Source organism: Rattus rattus, chromosome 1 (assembly GCF_011064425.1).
Source record: "Rattus rattus isolate New Zealand chromosome 1, Rrattus_CSIRO_v1, whole genome shotgun sequence".
NCBI classification, from domain to species: Eukaryota; Metazoa; Chordata; class Mammalia; order Rodentia; family Muridae; genus Rattus; species Rattus rattus.
Window position 1 is genome coordinate 78,769,146 of NC_046154.1, and position 17,537 is coordinate 78,786,682.

General features: G+C 38.1%; 1 non-coding gene across 1 annotated transcript; it reads right to left on the reverse strand.

The window, feature by feature from the left end:
• Positions 1-1,974: 1,974 nt before the first annotated feature.
• On the reverse strand, positions 1,975-2,103 carry LOC116890532. The gene has a single exon (XR_004386713.1). It is a non-coding gene; the product is annotated as a small nucleolar RNA SNORA17 (small nucleolar RNA).
• Positions 2,104-17,537: the final 15,434 nt, after the last annotated feature.

Below are 17,537 nucleotides of genomic sequence, written 5' to 3' on the forward strand. Positions count from 1 at the left end.
TTCATTGCAATGACTCATTGGTCCGGTATGAGGTCTCTGGCTTTTGCTACTCTATCAGTACTGGAATCTCACTGGAACACATCTTAGATATTCTGTTGTTTCCCTATGTAGTGAAGAACCTGTAGTTTTGGATCTAGACGAGCAGTCTAATCACAAACTGTTAGTAGTTCATCAAAGGTTACATAGATGTTAGGGTAGAACAGTTCAAAGCCCTGGATTAGGGCCTGAGAGATATCCGAGCTGGTATGCCCACTGCCGTTCCTGTCCTCACACCCTCAGAGCGGGTTGACCCACAACCCACACAACTGGGGCCAGTTGTACCCTGCTGGCCAGACGAGATGCATCCCCCTTTCTCCTGAGTGCTGCAGCAGATGATCGACATGGCCACTCTCCCATTCTCATGACCCTAGAACCACCTTTCTTGCCTGTCATCCGGACTACGAAAGGGAGCACCGCTTCCCAAAAGAGGAAAGGCAGGACCAGCTCTCCCGTGCTCACTTCTTTGAGCACCTCACCTGCAATCCTTATATCCAGGGCCAGCCCTGCTGTGCTGGCAAAGGTAGGGCTTGTTTTCCCCAGTACTGCAGCAAGAGAGCAGAAGGACCAGCTCTCTTCTCTCATGACCCCAGGACAAGCTCTTCCACTTACTGTGGGTAGGAGGAGGTGAGGGGGTGGGACAGCATCTCCACATGAAACACAAGTTGCAGGGCTGGTTCACCCGCAACCCCTGCATCCAGGGCCAGGTCTACTATGCTGCCCAGACTAGGTGCAGGACATGATTTCTCAAGTTCTGCAGTAAGTGTAGGGCAGAGCTAGCTCTCTTACTCAGATGATCTCTCTTGCCTGTCTTAGGTAGCAAGGGAAGAGGGTGGAAGGAGGCAGGTCATCGCTCCCTTGTCCATGTTCCCACACAGTAGACAAGATGCAGCACCACCTCTTCCATGCCCATGCTCACAGGGCAGATTTGCTAGCACTCCAGCCACCTAGGTCAGTTTCACTGTGCTGCTCAGCTTAGGACCAAGGCCCACTCTCCACAGGGCTGAAGCTGGTGAGGAGCAGGGATGGCTCTCCTACTCTCATGACCACAAGGCCAGGTCTCCTAACTACTAAAGATAATGAAAGGTGAGGTCCAGAAGGCTATCTCTCTCTCATCCACACCACTGCACAGGACAGCTCTCCCATGCTCATATACTCAGGGCCAGTTCACCCACAACTCTCACGATTTGCAGGCTTGCTCTCCCAAGTACAGCAGATGACTAGGAGCCCGGTCAGCTTTCCTGCTGCCACACCCCTGACCCTGCTTTCATGAGATGTCCAGGTAAGGAGAAGAGATGGACATAGTTCTGCATAGCCCTCAGACATCAACATATCCCCAGGGAGCAGCCCAGATCAGGGGTGTATGTCTGGCCTTTGGTGGTAACATACCCCTGTTGCTGCAGGGCTACATAACCAGACATGGCCCCTCCTGGAAACACAGGCCAGGACCTCACCATGGTCCAGATGGCATTACAAGCTACTCACACCAGGCTGTTCCTCACTATCCTCGAGATTCTAGTTCTGCTTCTCTTCATTGTGCTCACATCCTTCTAAGTCTTCTCTCCGATTTCTCTAACATTCGCTTGCTTCTCTTGCTGGCACCAAGGATCTCTGAGTATCTGGGCTCATCTCCAGAGCAGTCTCAGGAGGGCTATGGCCTGTTCATGCAGTATGGCGCTGGGCTGGGTCATCTCAATCCTGATCTACCCCACTAGGCCTTTGCAGTACTGGTTGGGTGGTCATCTCAGCCCCATTCATCATCAGGTCTGCTCAAGTGGGAGGGTTGTCTGCTTCTGTCTCTGGTGGAGTTCATCTTGTCTACTGCTTGAGGCCCACCTGGACCTGTGCAACACGAGAAGGGTGGTTGTCTCAGGTTAGTTCCCTATCCAGGTACCCTGGTGCCACATTAGTGGTCATCTCAGACTCACTTTTTCATGGAATGTTGGGCTACTATTCATTCAGATGTTCAAGGATCAGAACGCTGAGCTTAGACATAGTTTCTCCCTCTCTGCCACCTACTGACACACATGTGACATGGCAGTCACAGACAACACCTCTAGAGGCAGGATTTAATTTTTATTTGACTTCATATGAATGTGTACATTAAGGTAATAGAATAAAAATGTGAAATTTTGAAAGAGTCATCATACACAACATACCAAGAAAATACGTAAAGCGTCCTTATTCACCTAATAGCCTAAGAAGACAAAAGGCCTTCTGTGTTTCTAGAGACAGCTGTGCCCTTCACCAGTGATCTCACACCCAGCAAGTTGTCAGTTGCTTCTTCTTAATCCTTACAACATCCTTAAAAACATAGAGGTAAATAATTAACAGCTGAGGTGGATTTATGCACCAATCTCAATTTATACAGGGTGGTTTTTAATGCTTTACTACTAAATGTTTCAATGTGTATATGTTGGTCACAGCTACTGACAAAGTTTGGCCTTGTTGCACCTCCTGCTTTGCACTACATCCCACTGTAAATATCACATGTAATAATAATTTTAAATTTGTTGTTTTATATTTGTTTGTTTTAGCAGAAAGGGGATGTATTCCATGTAGCTATATTGGGAAGAGAGGCAGAGTGATCCACACAACTCAAGTCATCTTGGTGGGAGAAGAACATCAAATGAAATCAAAGTTTCAATAGAGGACCACAGATATAAATGAGTTCTGGTTAAAGTATGGTCCTTCTCACCACTGATTACCTTTTCTGATCTAAGGTGGTATGACAACTTGTCAGGACTTTGTGAAACCTCTTCCCAAGGGAAGAAGTCCCCCTTCTGACTAGAAACATTTCTGCCTCCCAATGTGAGATTCTTGAGGAAATTCCCATTTTTGGAGAGAGCTGGTGGTGTACATTATTTAAATAGTCTACCTGAGAGACACAAATGAGTCTTTCTTTATAATACATTCATTTCTGCCAGAAGGGTTACAAGTAGTACCTTGGAGCATTCAAAAATCCCTTGGAGAATTTGAAGCAGGTTTTTAAAGTCTGTGTAGATAAACTTTCTTTTTTTTTGAGTTCTGGTGAGTATCTTTGATTAGCACATTATTTTTAAGATAGATCTAAACATTGGCTACTAAGGAGGTCTTTGAAGCCCTGGGCAGCTACCTGTTTTGTCTACTCATTTTTATTGTTGTTTGTTGGTGGTAGTGTTGTTGTTGTTGTTGTTGTTGATAGGTTTAAAGGTTTGTTCTCAAGGAACAGAGATACAGGAACATTATATTCACTGAAGATATTAGATACTAAGCCAGTCAAACAGTGTGACCCCAACTCATATTGAAATATTAATACAGAAATATGAAGTACTTCGTCTATGTTGAATGACAGGTAAAGGGATTATTTCTTGGATTCTCATGTTGAACTAAATAAACACACACCATTAATGCCATGACTTATGAAAAAAACCCTTTAGAAGATTTCCTGAATTAATTCATTCATCTTCATCTCAACTCCATCATCCTTTCTTTTTTGTCGTGCTCAAATCCACATTTTATAATTTGGCTCAGCTCCCTAATTTTTATGCAGAAACTTTCATAAAGCATTCAAGAGTGTAATACAATCAACATTTGGAAGGAAGATAGAGCAGTTCATACAACAATTCGCAAGCCATTCAAACTGAACATTAATTATCTTCATTTAAAAAAACTGTGTTTAACCACCCACCAAAGGAAAAAATTTTCTGCCTACTTCCTATTAAATCACTAAGCCTCATATTTTATGGAAACTCCTTTCTCCATTTCCCATTGTTTTTGTACATCTCTTCCTTAAAATACTAAAATAAATCACCACATCTGACCAAAGACTGGAGTTTTTTTTATATAATGTAATTAAGCCTTTTCAACAGTGGTTTGCTCTGAATTCCACAATCTATTCTACTCTGCTTGCCAAGGTATCCCAAAAGTCAATTTCTACTGAAGAAATTATCCTGATGTGCTCATTTCAATTACTAGAGGATCCTCCCTTAAACTAGTATATTCATTGAAATTTAAATATATGTTAGTCGCATAGTTCCTGTGAAAGGACTGTGTTAAATAACTATTGAATGAACTTATTCTTTGTATGTATATGTGTGTGTTGCATGTGTGTTTGTGTGTTTTCTTTAGTGAAATGTTGTTTTATCACAGTTATTTTATGTACTTCAAATTATTCTTCACATTTGTTAACGGGGTCAAAATTTTAAAAAACATGAGAAAATCAGTTATCACATGAATGTTGGATATCACTGGTTTATTTTAGTGATATTAAAATGAAAGATTATTGTATGTCATGAAAATGACATGGACACTTATCTCATCCTTCATAATGAATGTGCTAGTATATGTATTTGACAAATAAAATAGAATTTTTCTATAATACAGTTACCTATGAATTCCCATATAGTTCTAATTACTACAGAGTTGAATACCCCCTATTTCAAAATAAAAAGACATCCTCATTGTTATACATTTACTTCAAATTGTTGTCTGTGTTCTATTTTAATCACTTTTAAAATGGTAACCTACATTTATCAATTCATATCAAAAAGAATTTACAAGCTGCCAAGTGGATTAAGCTGTGACATACTTATCAGTTCTTACAATGCATATGGGAACTGTGCCCAGGCTCTCCAAATATATCATGCAGTCTTTAAAACCAGCTGAGTTTGGTATGACTGATTCATGGACTATGAAAGACTATTATTTGAGCACTGGATATCCATGAATAAAATTTCTGGCTGGATTTCAGGAGAAACTTGTGATGTGCCATTCAATACAAAAAGAAATTATGAGTTTGACCAAATAGGAAATGGAGATAAAATTCCATTCTTTTTAATCTGCTTTGACAGTGGAATGTAGATGATGATGTCAAAGAGTCAAGATGTGAAGTGCACACTGTAGGAAGCAGAACATAGAATGGACTGTCTGAACAACACTAAAACCTCAGAAGTGATGTATTCCTTTTCAAATATAGTACTAGTATTGTGTTTTATAGGAGAGTGCATCACAGATTGAAAAAAGTATATCATATACTGATATTCATAAGCATAGAAAAACGAATGAAATAAAATATCAAAATGTAACCAGTTGTTGATAAGAGATTTGTAGATCAGTGTCACTCTCCTGTTTATATTTTTTTATTAATTTTCAATTTTTCTAAATAATATGTATGAATTTCATAATCTTGACACATGAAATATTTTATTAAAACTAAAGTGTGTATGTAAGCATGTTTTTATTTGTCCTACTTTAATTTTTCTAATGTAGTAACTTTTATAATATAGTAATTAAATTATGTTTCTACCATTTCCCCTTTCTTCTCCTCCCTCCAGTTCCTCCCATTTTACCCCCACCCACGTTTATGATGCCTTTCAGTTATACATATGCATGCATTTGCATGTATGGGTATGTATGTGTGCATGTGTGAGAGGATGTGCATATGAAGAATGTAGAAATGCAATCTACCAAGTCAAATGTTGCCTATATGTATATGATTTATGGGCTCAATACTTGTCATTGATATCTTAGTTTGGGTTTCCACTGCTGGTAAAAGACACCATGAGGAAGACAGCTCTTATAAAGGACAGCATTTAATTGGGCTGTCCTTTAATTTACATGTTTGGATGTTCGGTCTACTATCATCAAGGCAGGAAGCACTACAGCATCCTGGCTGGGATGGTGCTAGAGAAGCTGAAAGTTTTACATCTTGTTCTGAAGGAAAACAGAAGACTGGTATCCTCAGGTAGCTAGGAGGAAGTTCTCAAAACCCACCCCCACAGAGACACACCATAAAGATCATGCCTCCTAATAGTGCCACTTCCTGGGCCTCATTCCACACCCTGGACCTTATACACTTGTTCAAACACATGAGACTATGGGGGCCTGTGATAGTTTGCATATGCTCAGCCCAGGGAGTGGCACTACTAGAGGGTGTGTTGGAGTAGGTGTGGTCTTATTGGAGTAAGTGTGTCACTGTGGGTGTTGACTATCAGACCCACTTCCTTGGTTTCTGGAAGTTGAGTCTTCACTATCAGCCTTCAGATGAAAATATAGAACTCTCAGTTCCTCCTGTGCCATGCCTGCCTAAATGCTGCCATGTTTCTGACTTAGTGATACTAGACTGAACCTCTGAATCCGTAAGCCAGCCCCAATTAAATTTTGTCCTTATATGACTCACCTTGGTCATGGTGTGTGTGCACAGTAGTAACACCCTAAGACAGGGCCATACCTAGCCATAGCACAAGGTAAAATATATTTAGTCCTACTTCAAGAGTCCCATAGTCTATAACAGTCTCACCAATGTTAAAATTTCAAAGTTCAAAGTCTCTTCTGAGATTCACTCAATATCTTAACTGTAATCCCCTAAGAAACTAAAATCAAAAGGCAGATCAGATACCTCTAACATCATGCAGGATATATATTACCATTCCAAAAAATCATGGTAAAGAAATACTGGACCAAAGCAAGACAAAAAACAGTCTGGGCAAATTCCAAACTCTACAACAACAACATGTCTGAAGTTAAGACTTTCTTCAGAGCTCCAAATCCTTTCTGCTTTATTAACTACAGCATAATTCTTTCTCTTTTGCTGATTCTGAAAGAATAAAGATTTTAAGCTGTCCCCCACTAACCCTGCTGTGAGGAAAAGTGCACCTCACAGCAAAGAATAACATAACATGTTTTGGAGATGTAGTCTGGCTATAGCCACCACAAACCATCTGGCCTCGATAAGGCCTGACTCAACAGTCCTGAAAAAAACAAGAACTAGGGTCAGCTTGTCCCAAAAACAAGGTGGCCTAGAGTTGAACTGAGCCCAAGTTAGATCATATATGCCAATGTAAACCAACCAATAAAATTGCTTTGTGTGACTGTTGCCAACTACGTATGTAATTTTCCCTATAAATACCTTCCCCTAATTGGGCTTGGGGTCGACTCCTCTGTCTCCTGGGTGATATATGTGTAGTCCCCAGAGCTCTGGTCCTCAAATACACCTCTTGTTTATTACATTAAGACCGGTTTCTTGTGAGTTCATGGGGGTTGCGTCATCTCGAGATTTCAGTGGGGGTCTTCCCCACCCCAGTGGTCTTTCAATTCCACTCCAAGTTAGCAGATCCCTGGGCAGGTATCCCATGACTCTGGCATCTCTAACATCTGGGATATCCAAGGCAACTTCAACTTCACAGCTACTTCCATGAGTTCTAGGTTCCTCCTAAGGGCTTGGGTCACTTCTCCAGCTCTTCTGTAGCATTCTAGGCTCTGTTTGACTCCATTACACTGCTGCTGCTGTTCTTGGTGATCATCCCATGGTACTGGCATCTCAAAATCACTAGAGTCTTTCACTGTGACTATGCTTCATCAATAGCCTCTCATAGGCTCTCTTTATGATGCCTAGCCTCAACTTCTGTGCATGACTCCTTCATGCCAGAAAACCTGGGTGATTTTTAAATGTTACCAAGTCTAGCTGCAGCACAAGTAGAACCTTGGCTGTATCACAAAGTACAACTTTGGCTATCTGTGAAGACAGCTTCTTTGTGCTTTCAGAAGATACTTCCCAGATTTTACCTCAGTGATTTCTTTTTTTTTCTTTTCTTTTTTTTTTTTTTCTTCTTTTTTTCTTTCTTCTTCTTCTTCTTCTTCTTTTCTTCTTCTTCTTCTTCTTCTTCTTCTTCTTCTTCTTCTTCTTCTTCTTCTTCTTCTTCTTCTTCTTCTTCTTCTTCCTCTTCCTCCTCCTCCTCCTCCTCTTCCTCTTCCTCCTCCTCCTCTTCCTGCTCCTCCTCCTCCTTCTCCTCCTCCTCTTCTTCTTCCTCCTCCTCCTCCTCCTCTTCTTTTTTTATTTGCTGGTCTCTTCTTAATTGTTGCTTATTTCTTAGCCCAGATAACCCAAGTAGTCCCTTCTATTCTGGATTATAAACCAGAGCCACATGGCCAAAGCTGCTGAGTCCTGCTACTTGCTGGGGCTGGAACATCGCCCTTCTTGTTCTATTACATTAGCACCAGCTTTCTCTTTTCCAACTCCTTCACTGCCTAAGGCTGGCTGTCCTGAAACTTGCTCTGTAGATTGTTCTTGAATTTAGAGATCTGCATTCCTCTATCTCCTGAATGATGGGATTAAAAGCAGGAGTACCACATCTGGATTTAAACTTTTCTTCACCTTGAAATTGTTCTGTCCCAGGCTGGCCTTGAACTCAGAGATCTGTTTACCTTTGTCTTTTGGGATTAAAGGTGTGTACCACCATGCCTGGGACAAAGCTTTACAGGACCAGTATTCCTCAAGGTCTGGATCAAAATCCTGTGTTTTCCTGCCTCAAGATGTAGAACACAGTTGTGCTTCTCATTTCTGAATTTTAGCTCATTTCAGATTACAATTCCAAAATTCAATGCAACCAAGTATAATGTTCAATGTCAAAAGCATGAGCAATAAGCTTAGCAGGGTGGGATTTTGCCCTGAAGTCACCATTCTCTTAATCTGTTTATCTCCTTATACATAGGATTCAGCTCCATTTTACTTCTTGCTGCCTCTTTAGTCTTTAAACCATACATTCTCTATTTTTCCTTTCAAAGCTTGCTCCTCTTCATCAAAAGGCTCTTTATAAGAGTGAACTTTAGTAACCACACAACATAATTTATGTCAGGCTGCGTTGAAACTTACTTTGTCAAAGCAATTAATCTAAATCTCTTCACCTTGGTCTTAGGCAAATTCTTAAGATAATGCCAAAAAGCATCCATGTTCTTCATCAAAATATCGCAGAAACAGTTTCTAGGCCTCATACTACCATTCTTCTCCACTGAAACCTCTTGGTCCAGGTTTGCACAATTCAAATCATCCTCAACGCCAATGTCTTCTACATCCCTACTAGGATGGTCCATTAAACCCCACTTAAAACATTCCATGGCTTTCCAAAGCCAAACTTTCAAAACCCACCTCTCTTTAAAGAAAAACATGGTCAGGCCTATAACGGTCCCTGTTACCAATTTCTGTCTTAAGTTGAATTTCCATTTCTGTGAAGAGACACCATGAGCAAGGCAACTCTCCTAAAGGACAACATTTAATTGGGGCTAGCTTACAGGTTTAGAGTTTCAGTCCATTATCAACAAGGTAGGAAGCATAGCAACTTCCAGACGTGGACATCATGTTATGAAGGGAATTAGGAGAAGACTAGCATTCTCAGGCAGCTAGGAGGAAGCTCTCAAAGGCCAGCCCATGAGTAATATGCTTCCTCCAACAAGGCCACACCTCCTAATAGTGCCATTCCCCATGCCAAGCATTTTCAAACCACCACAACTAGGTGAAAATTTAGGGGATCATGCCTAGAGAAGATGAATTCTCCCCTTCTCTACAGTCATTGGTTTTTTATAGCTCTTACTAGTAGTGGGTCAATGTGCAATCTTGTCCATCTATACTGACATGCCAACTGGTGTTATTAAAATTCATGTGTTGTTTAGGTAACAACACTTTCCATGGGTATAGATTGTAGATTCAATGTTACATCTGGAAGACACAATTTGCAGGAGACTTCCTGTTCCTCTAATTCATGCCATCTTTCTTTCTCCTCTTCCACAGTATTCCCTGAACCTTAGGTGGAGAAGTGGTATTGCAGCTTTATCAAATAGAACCAAAAACATCATATTCATTTGTTCTCTGCATTTTGACTAGTTGTAATTTTCTGTAATGGTCTCCATCCTCTGATAATAGAAATGTCTTGAATGAATTGCATGAGCTATATTTATCTTTGGGTATAAGAATTCATATTTAGAATATAGTTAGGAATTATATTGGTTTTAAAAAGTTACAGTAGTAGATTCTCCTCCCAAGAACAATTACCTCCTCATCATATCACCTGTATACTGCTGTTTCTCGCTCAGAGTTCCTTCCAAATACCCCATTGTTTTTCTATTTTACTTTCCTTACCTAGAAAATAGATAGAAAATATAAAGAGAACACAAATAAAATCTAATGACTTCAATAAACACACACCTCTCAGTAATAACTATAATTAATCATGGCCTCAAATCTCCATTCAAAAGACAGAGTAGCTGAGTGGTGTAATAAGCATAATCATCTTTCTGTAGTCTACAGAAACTCCAATTTAAAGATAGATACCAACTTAAAGGGGAAAGAATAAAAAATAAACAATTGAAATAGAAATAAAGCAAATGTGGCTATTCTTGTATCTGATGAACTAGACTTCAAAATAAAACTATTCAGAAAATATAACAACAGGGACTTCATTCTAATTTAGGGAACCATCAATTAAGAAGACATAACAATCTTAAAAAGTATGCATCACATTCTGGGGCACCCCATTTCATAAAAGGAATATGACTGTAATTAAAATCACAAATTAATACCAATCCTATAATAGAAGGTAATTTTAGCGCCCCATTTTGGTCATGATACTGAAAGGTAGTCTGCAAGCTACCAGAGGAGAAAGGTAACCACCAACGCAGCTACTAAGCCTGCAATTTATAGTAATGACCTGTCTACATAGTAAGCTGGAACAATAAAGGCACATAGATTGTGAGAGTAACCAAGTACTATTGAATTGAATTTAAGTCCCATGCCAGGAAGTAAACCTATGTCTGACACCGCTTGAGTGACTTGAGACTAGATAGGGAAAATCAGACATGATATACTTCTGCTAATGGAACACAATAATTAAATTACCCTAAATGACATCCTACTAAACCCATAAATCAGTGTCTTGCTCAGCCATGATCAGAGGCAATTCCTCATGTAGCAGAAGGAAACTAACAGGGAGATTGTTCAGCGAGTAAAATACTTTGAAACACTAAATGTACTGTCTCCCTCAAACCCTTCCCCTCAGGATTCAGGAAGCTCTGCTGAAGAGGAAGCAGAGAGACTATCAGAGCCAAAGGGGATGCATGACACCAAAGAAACAGTGTATTCTAGGCACAACAAAACTGACATACATATGAACTTATAGAGACTATAGAGCATGCACAGGTCCTATACAAGTTCAATCTAGATATGGTCCTAGTACTGAGAGGGACAAGTTGGAAAGATCTCCCCTACTTAACCAAGAAGTTATATCTAACTTACAAGCACTTGCAAAGGAAAAGTTGGTTGTTAACCTAATGGAGTCTCACTGGGTATATAAATCATACTTAAGAGTAGGCCTCATGATTGAGTAGATGGTTGACACAAAAGGAACTCAATGGTGGTTTTGTAGGGTTGTTTGTTTGTTTGTCTGTTTTTGTCTCATATTGCTTTGTTTGGGAATTTCTTATGCTACCAGTCTTTTGCTTGTAGATTATAGCCTCCAATATAATGTATTTATGGTGGTAGTCGTGGTGTGTCTGTCTGTCTGTAGCTGTATTTCTTATGCTCTTTCACTTTCTTTTTAAATTCTGGTTGGCTTATTTTTATTCATTTTTCTTTATTTTCTAAAGAGGGAGAAAAAAATAAATCATAGGGTTGAATAAGAATGGAGTGGAGAGGAATTGATAGGAGATGGGGGAGGTAAAAATATCATCAGGATATATCATATGAATTTTCAATTAAAGTAAAAAGAATTCAGAAATGTAACACTACTGATAAATTTAAAAAATCAGAAAACACAAATAAATGGCTTAATGATACAACTCAAAAGTTTTGAAAAGCAAGAAGAAACCAAATCTAAATCCAGTAGATAGTATGAAATGATAATAATGAGAAGATACATTAGGGAATTAAAACAAAAAATACTACAAAGATAAATTAATGTAAGAGCTTGTTCTGTGAGAAATAAAATCAACAAACCATTGTCTTAATTAACCAAAAAAAGAAAGAAAAAGCTATATATATGTATGCATGTATATATTTATATGTATATATGAATATATATTATACATACATATTATATATATATATGTATATTCACTGAAGTATTTCCAAAACTCTTCTTACTGCCACAAACATCTGTGGATTATATATGCAACTTTTCTTTTGTGTACAGGAAACAGTGTGTTATATTCATCTACTTTCTTCCATGACAATCATGCCTTAGTTTCTTATTCTTTTCAGAATAACCCATCTGTGAGTCTCTGTGTTAATCACATATACTACAAAATGAAGCATCTCTGATGAGAGATGTATTAATCTACGTATATTACAGTAAGTCATTAGAAGTTAGTTTAATACTGTGTCCATTTAACAGAATAATTGTAGTAAGTGCTCTCATAGGCCAAATGATTTGCAAAGCCACGTTCTTACCCCTTGGTAAGTAAGAGAGTATCTTAGATCAAATCAGAAAATAGTTGGTTATTACCAGAACCTCTATACCACTATCATACCTACCATGTAAGGCCAATCACTGTAGTTTATAAGAGTCACAGCTGAGTAATATTGATGACTACTTTTTCTAAATTTTTTATTATATATTTCTTTACTTAAAATTCAAAGATTATTCCCCTTCCCAGTTTCCTGTCCATAAGCCCCATTCCTTCCCCGCCCCATCCCTCATATGGGTATTCCCCCTACACATCACCCTTATTGCCCTCCCCCATATTCCCCTGTACCAGAGGTCCAATCTTGGCAAAACCAAGGGCTTTCCCTTCCACTGTTGCTATTCTCTGATACATATGCAGTTGGAGCCCTGGGTCAGTCCATGTATAGTCTTTCGGTAGTGGTTTAATCCCTGGAAGCTTTGGTTGGTTTGCATTGTTGTTTTTACAGGATTGCAAGCTTCTTCAACTCTTTCAATACTTCCACTAATTAATAGTGGGTCCTATTCTCAGTTCGGTAGTTTGCTGCTAGCATTGACCTCTATATTGCACATGCTCTGGATGTGTCCCTCAGCAGAGATCTATATCCTGTCCCTTTCTGCATGCATTTTTTAGCATCATCAATCTTATCTAGTTTTTGGTCACTGTATATATGTGGACCACATATGTGTCAGGCTCTGAATGGCCATTTCTTGAGTCACTGCTCTAAACTTTGCTTCCATATCCCCTCCTATGAATATTTCCCCCTTTTAAGAAGGAGTGGGAGTATCTGCATTTTGGTCATGCTTCTTCTTGAGCTTCCTGTGGTTTGTGGATTGCATCTTGGGTAATTTGAGCTTTTTGGCTACTATCCACTTATCAATGAGTGCATACCAAGTGTGTTTTTCTGTGATTAAGAACTAGAATGATATTTTCTAATTCATTCCATTTGTCTATGAATTTCATGAAGTCATTGTTTTTCATAGCTGAGTAGTACTCCATTGTGGACATGTACCACATTTTTTTAATCCATTCCTCTGTTGAAGGGCATCTGGGTTCTTTTCAGCTTCTGGCTATTATAAATAAGGCTGCTATGAACATAGTGGAGCATGTGTCTTTGTTGTATGTTGTAGCATCTTTTGTGTATATGGCCAAGAGAGGTATAGCTGGGTCCTCAGGTAGTTCAATGTACAATTTTCTGAGGAACCTCCAGACTGATTTCCATAGGGGTTGTACTAGTTTGCAATACCAACAACAATGGAGGAGTGTTCTTCTTTCTCCACATCCTCACCAACATCTGCTGTCACCTGAGTTTTTGATCTTAGCCATTCTGATTGGTGTGAGGTGGAATCTCGGGGTTTTTTTTGATTTGCATTTCACTGATGACGAAGAATGTTGTACATTTCTTTAGGTGCTTTTTGGCCATTCGATAATCCTCAGCTGCGAATGTTTTGTTTAGCTCTGTACCCCATTTTTTAATAGGGTGATTTGGCTCTCTGGAGTCTAGCTTTGTGAGTTCTTTGTATTATGTATGTATATATTTATATGTATATATAATATACATATACATATCAGTATATGTATATATAATATATGTATATTACATTATAAGAAAGTTTTAACAATAGTAGGTCCTATTTCTTTAAAAAATAACTGGTAATAAAAAAAGGACAAAAATTTCTGAGGATTTAAACTGAAGGCCTTTTAACTGTAACACCTTTATTTTAGAATTTTTAGAATAAAGTCTAACATGTAACTTATGATTTTCTTCATATTCCTCCACACTCCAAACAATCTTTAATTAAGCTCAGAATCTAGCTTAGTGGAATAATGTTAAATGTGCCATAAAAAATAGGCTAAGAAGCTGTCTACCTTTTTCCTTTCCAACATTTCTCATCTGAATGGCATGCTGTGAACACACACTTAAACTGATTGGTATTAATGCATGCACACAAATTCCAAAATGTCAGCAAGATTCATTTGCTTTAAAGTTATATTAATTCTGATGATTACAGTGAGTTGGGTAAATAAATCTTAGTGATATACAAAAAAATAAATATTTTAGTTCCTATTAGAGACAAGCCTAGAATTTTTCTTCTGCACTGTCTCATGTTCACTAATTACACACCAATTTTAGAAAACCTACTGTTGCAGGCCCTAAACTAACATAACTCTAATAAATGAAACAACCAAGGCTATTTCCATATATCGGCTTATTCTCTTAGAGAAATAAAAAATAAGGATACAAATAAGAACACTGAACTTACTAATGAGAGGGGTGAAAGAAAGGAAGGAAGAGGAAGGAAGGAAGGAAGGAAGGAAGGAAGGAAAAAGAAAGAAAGAAAGAAAGAAAGAAAGAAAGAAAGAAAGAAAGAAAGAAAGAAAGAAAGAAAGAAGTCGTACAGGAAAAAAAAAGGTGGTTTAGAAACAATGGGCAGATAGACACCTTAGCTAAGATGGTAAGAGACTTTCCTCTGAGGAAGTCTCATTTTCAGTGATACTGGAAGTTTAAAAAGAAGGTAGTATTACAAAGACCCCCCCAAAACAAGTTTTCCTGTCAGAGAAAACAGCAAAGACAGAAAGAATGTGGTAGAAAGAACTAGAGGCATTCACATAACATTGACATAGTCAGATTGACTAAAACAGGGTGAATCAGGTAGTAAGAGGCAGTAGATCAGCTCACATAGCTCAGCAGGAACCTGGTAACAGGGCTCTGTGGCCTCCAGCAGGGGTTGAATGTGAGCCTTTGAATCACATGAAAGATTTATGCATCTTTGGAAAATGTATAATGTAACAAGGAGACTGACATTAAATTAACTCTTCCCTCTTTTCAACCTCACATAACTGAAAAGTAAGTACATTTAGAGCAAAGTTTGAAAATTCAGAATAAAGCTTTATTTCATATATATTCTACATTATCACAATGAAGATACTTAATATTCTACTCTCAGTTTTCTAATCTATAGGCTGGAAATATCCATCATAGTCCTTCAATCAGATCAAAATTAGTTGGGAGATTTGAAATGATCGATATAGTGGGTTGTTGGAAGGTAAAGTCCCATTTTTCTTTCATCCTTCCTATGAATAACTAACATAGATGCAGAAATGATTAAACATTGATGCCTATTATAATTACTGTTAGTGAAGGACTGTGGGTGAAACATTTTTTATAGTTTGGATTACTCCAAAGCAAACATTGAAACAAAACTGTATGAAGTATTTTATTTGGAGAACATCCCAGGAAGCTAAACAAAGAAAAACAAGTAAATAAAACTTGACTACTCATGGTGCCAATACAGATGAGTAGGAGTTCTGTCACATTGTGAACTTCTATGAAGATACTGTTATTGTCCCACCCAGAGATGGCAAGAATACGGCATGTAGCCATGAATTTTTCAGTTCCAAAGTCGAACTGGCCTGTACATAGTGACCTACCCTTGTGTTAGACTGAGAAGTTCCTCAGCACTAGAAAAAAACCTAAATAAAGAGTCATAGGTTCTTACAGCTTAAATTCACAAGGTAGGAAGTTCAAGGAATGACAGATGCCTGGGTCTGTCACTCATCACAACTTTAATCCTTTTCAATATGTTGTAAAGGCCTTTGGGTTTGAAAAGCCCTCTCATAGATTCAGCTGCAAGATGGCTTTATGTAAACCATGACACCCTTTAAAATACTATAAGTGATGATGCCTTCTGGACATGTTACTAGGAACTCTAAAAAATCCTACCCGAAGAGTAGAGACCACACAGAATTGTAAGTCACACGTACAAGTCAACTCACTCTTCAGATTTTCTCTTGGGTCAAGTTTGTGGCTTTTGATACATGGCATGTCAAAATATCTGTAAGAATTTAAATCCCTAGTAAAATTGCCCTTCAACAACCTTCCTTCATGCTTATGAAAAAGAGTAAATCAATGTGCTTTGAGAATAGGCAGGTTTACCTAAGTTTGGCCAGGGTGGAACTTTGTTATATTTATTGAGAATACTTATCATGTTTCAAGGAGAAGAATGGCATACATAATACCATGTAGGTAAGACATGAGACCTTAGCACCAATAAGAGCTATAAATTATCCCACATTATAATACAAGTTGTTAGAAATCACGTAGTCCTCTAAGAAGCTCTCAGAGATTCAGCACCAGCAAAACATGACATGCATACCCTTTAAAATACCTCTCTCTTCTCTCTCTCTCTCTCTCCTCTCTCTCTCTCTCTCTCTCTCTCTCTCTTATATATATATATATATATATATATATATATATATATATATATATATATATATACACATATATATAGAATGTGTGTGATGGCTCTGAAATGGTTTTTTATGCCCCCCAAGTAAACGTCTTACATGAGATCCTTTGAGTAGTGTGATCTTTGTGGCATTCTTTGGTCCCTGGCCTCAACTGATCAACCAAGATACTCTGCTGAAAAATCCTAACAATGGTGTTCTGTTCAGGGAATTTTCCCCTGTGCCAATGTGTTCAAGGGTATTTCTACTTTCTTTTCTATTAGGATTAGTGTATATGATTTTATGTTGAGGTCCTTAAACCATTTGGCCTTGAGCCAAATATGGGTCTATTTACATTCTTCTACATGCAGACTGCCAGTTAGATTAGCACCCTTTGTTGAAGATGCTTTCTTTTTTCCATTGAATGAGTTTGGCTTATTTGTCAAAAATCAAGTGTACTTAGGTGTGTGGGTTTATTGCTGGGTCTTTGACTGTTCCATTAATCATCCTGCCTTTCTCTGTGCCAGTAACATGCAGTTTTTATCACTATTGCTCTGTAGTATATTTTGAGGTTTGGGATTTTGATTTCTCCTGATGTTGTTTTATTATTCAGTATTGTTTTGGCTATCCTGGTTTTTTGGTTTTTCCATGTAAATTTGACAGTTGCTTTTTCTTGGTTTATAAAAAACTGTGTTGGAATTTTGATGGGGATTGTGTTGAATCTCTTCATCTCTTTTTTATCTATTTAGTGGAGATTATGATTAAATGTTGTTGTGAAGTTTATATGCTGAAACAGATAAAGAACTTATCAGTATGCTTGATTTATAATAAATATTTAATAAATCACTATGATATAATAGTAATTTATTAAATATCAAAGATACTAAGCATGTTCCTTATAGACTATGTTATTTCAAATGTAGTAGAGTTCCATTAGATGACACTTGTGTTAGTGTTTTGTGCCGAATATGTTGGTAGATCAGTGGGGGCTAAGAACTGCTACAAACATCACAATTAAATGCTTACATTTATCTGGCTTCACAAATTCCTCAAAGTAAAGTCAAAGTTATAAGCTGGCCTGAGTA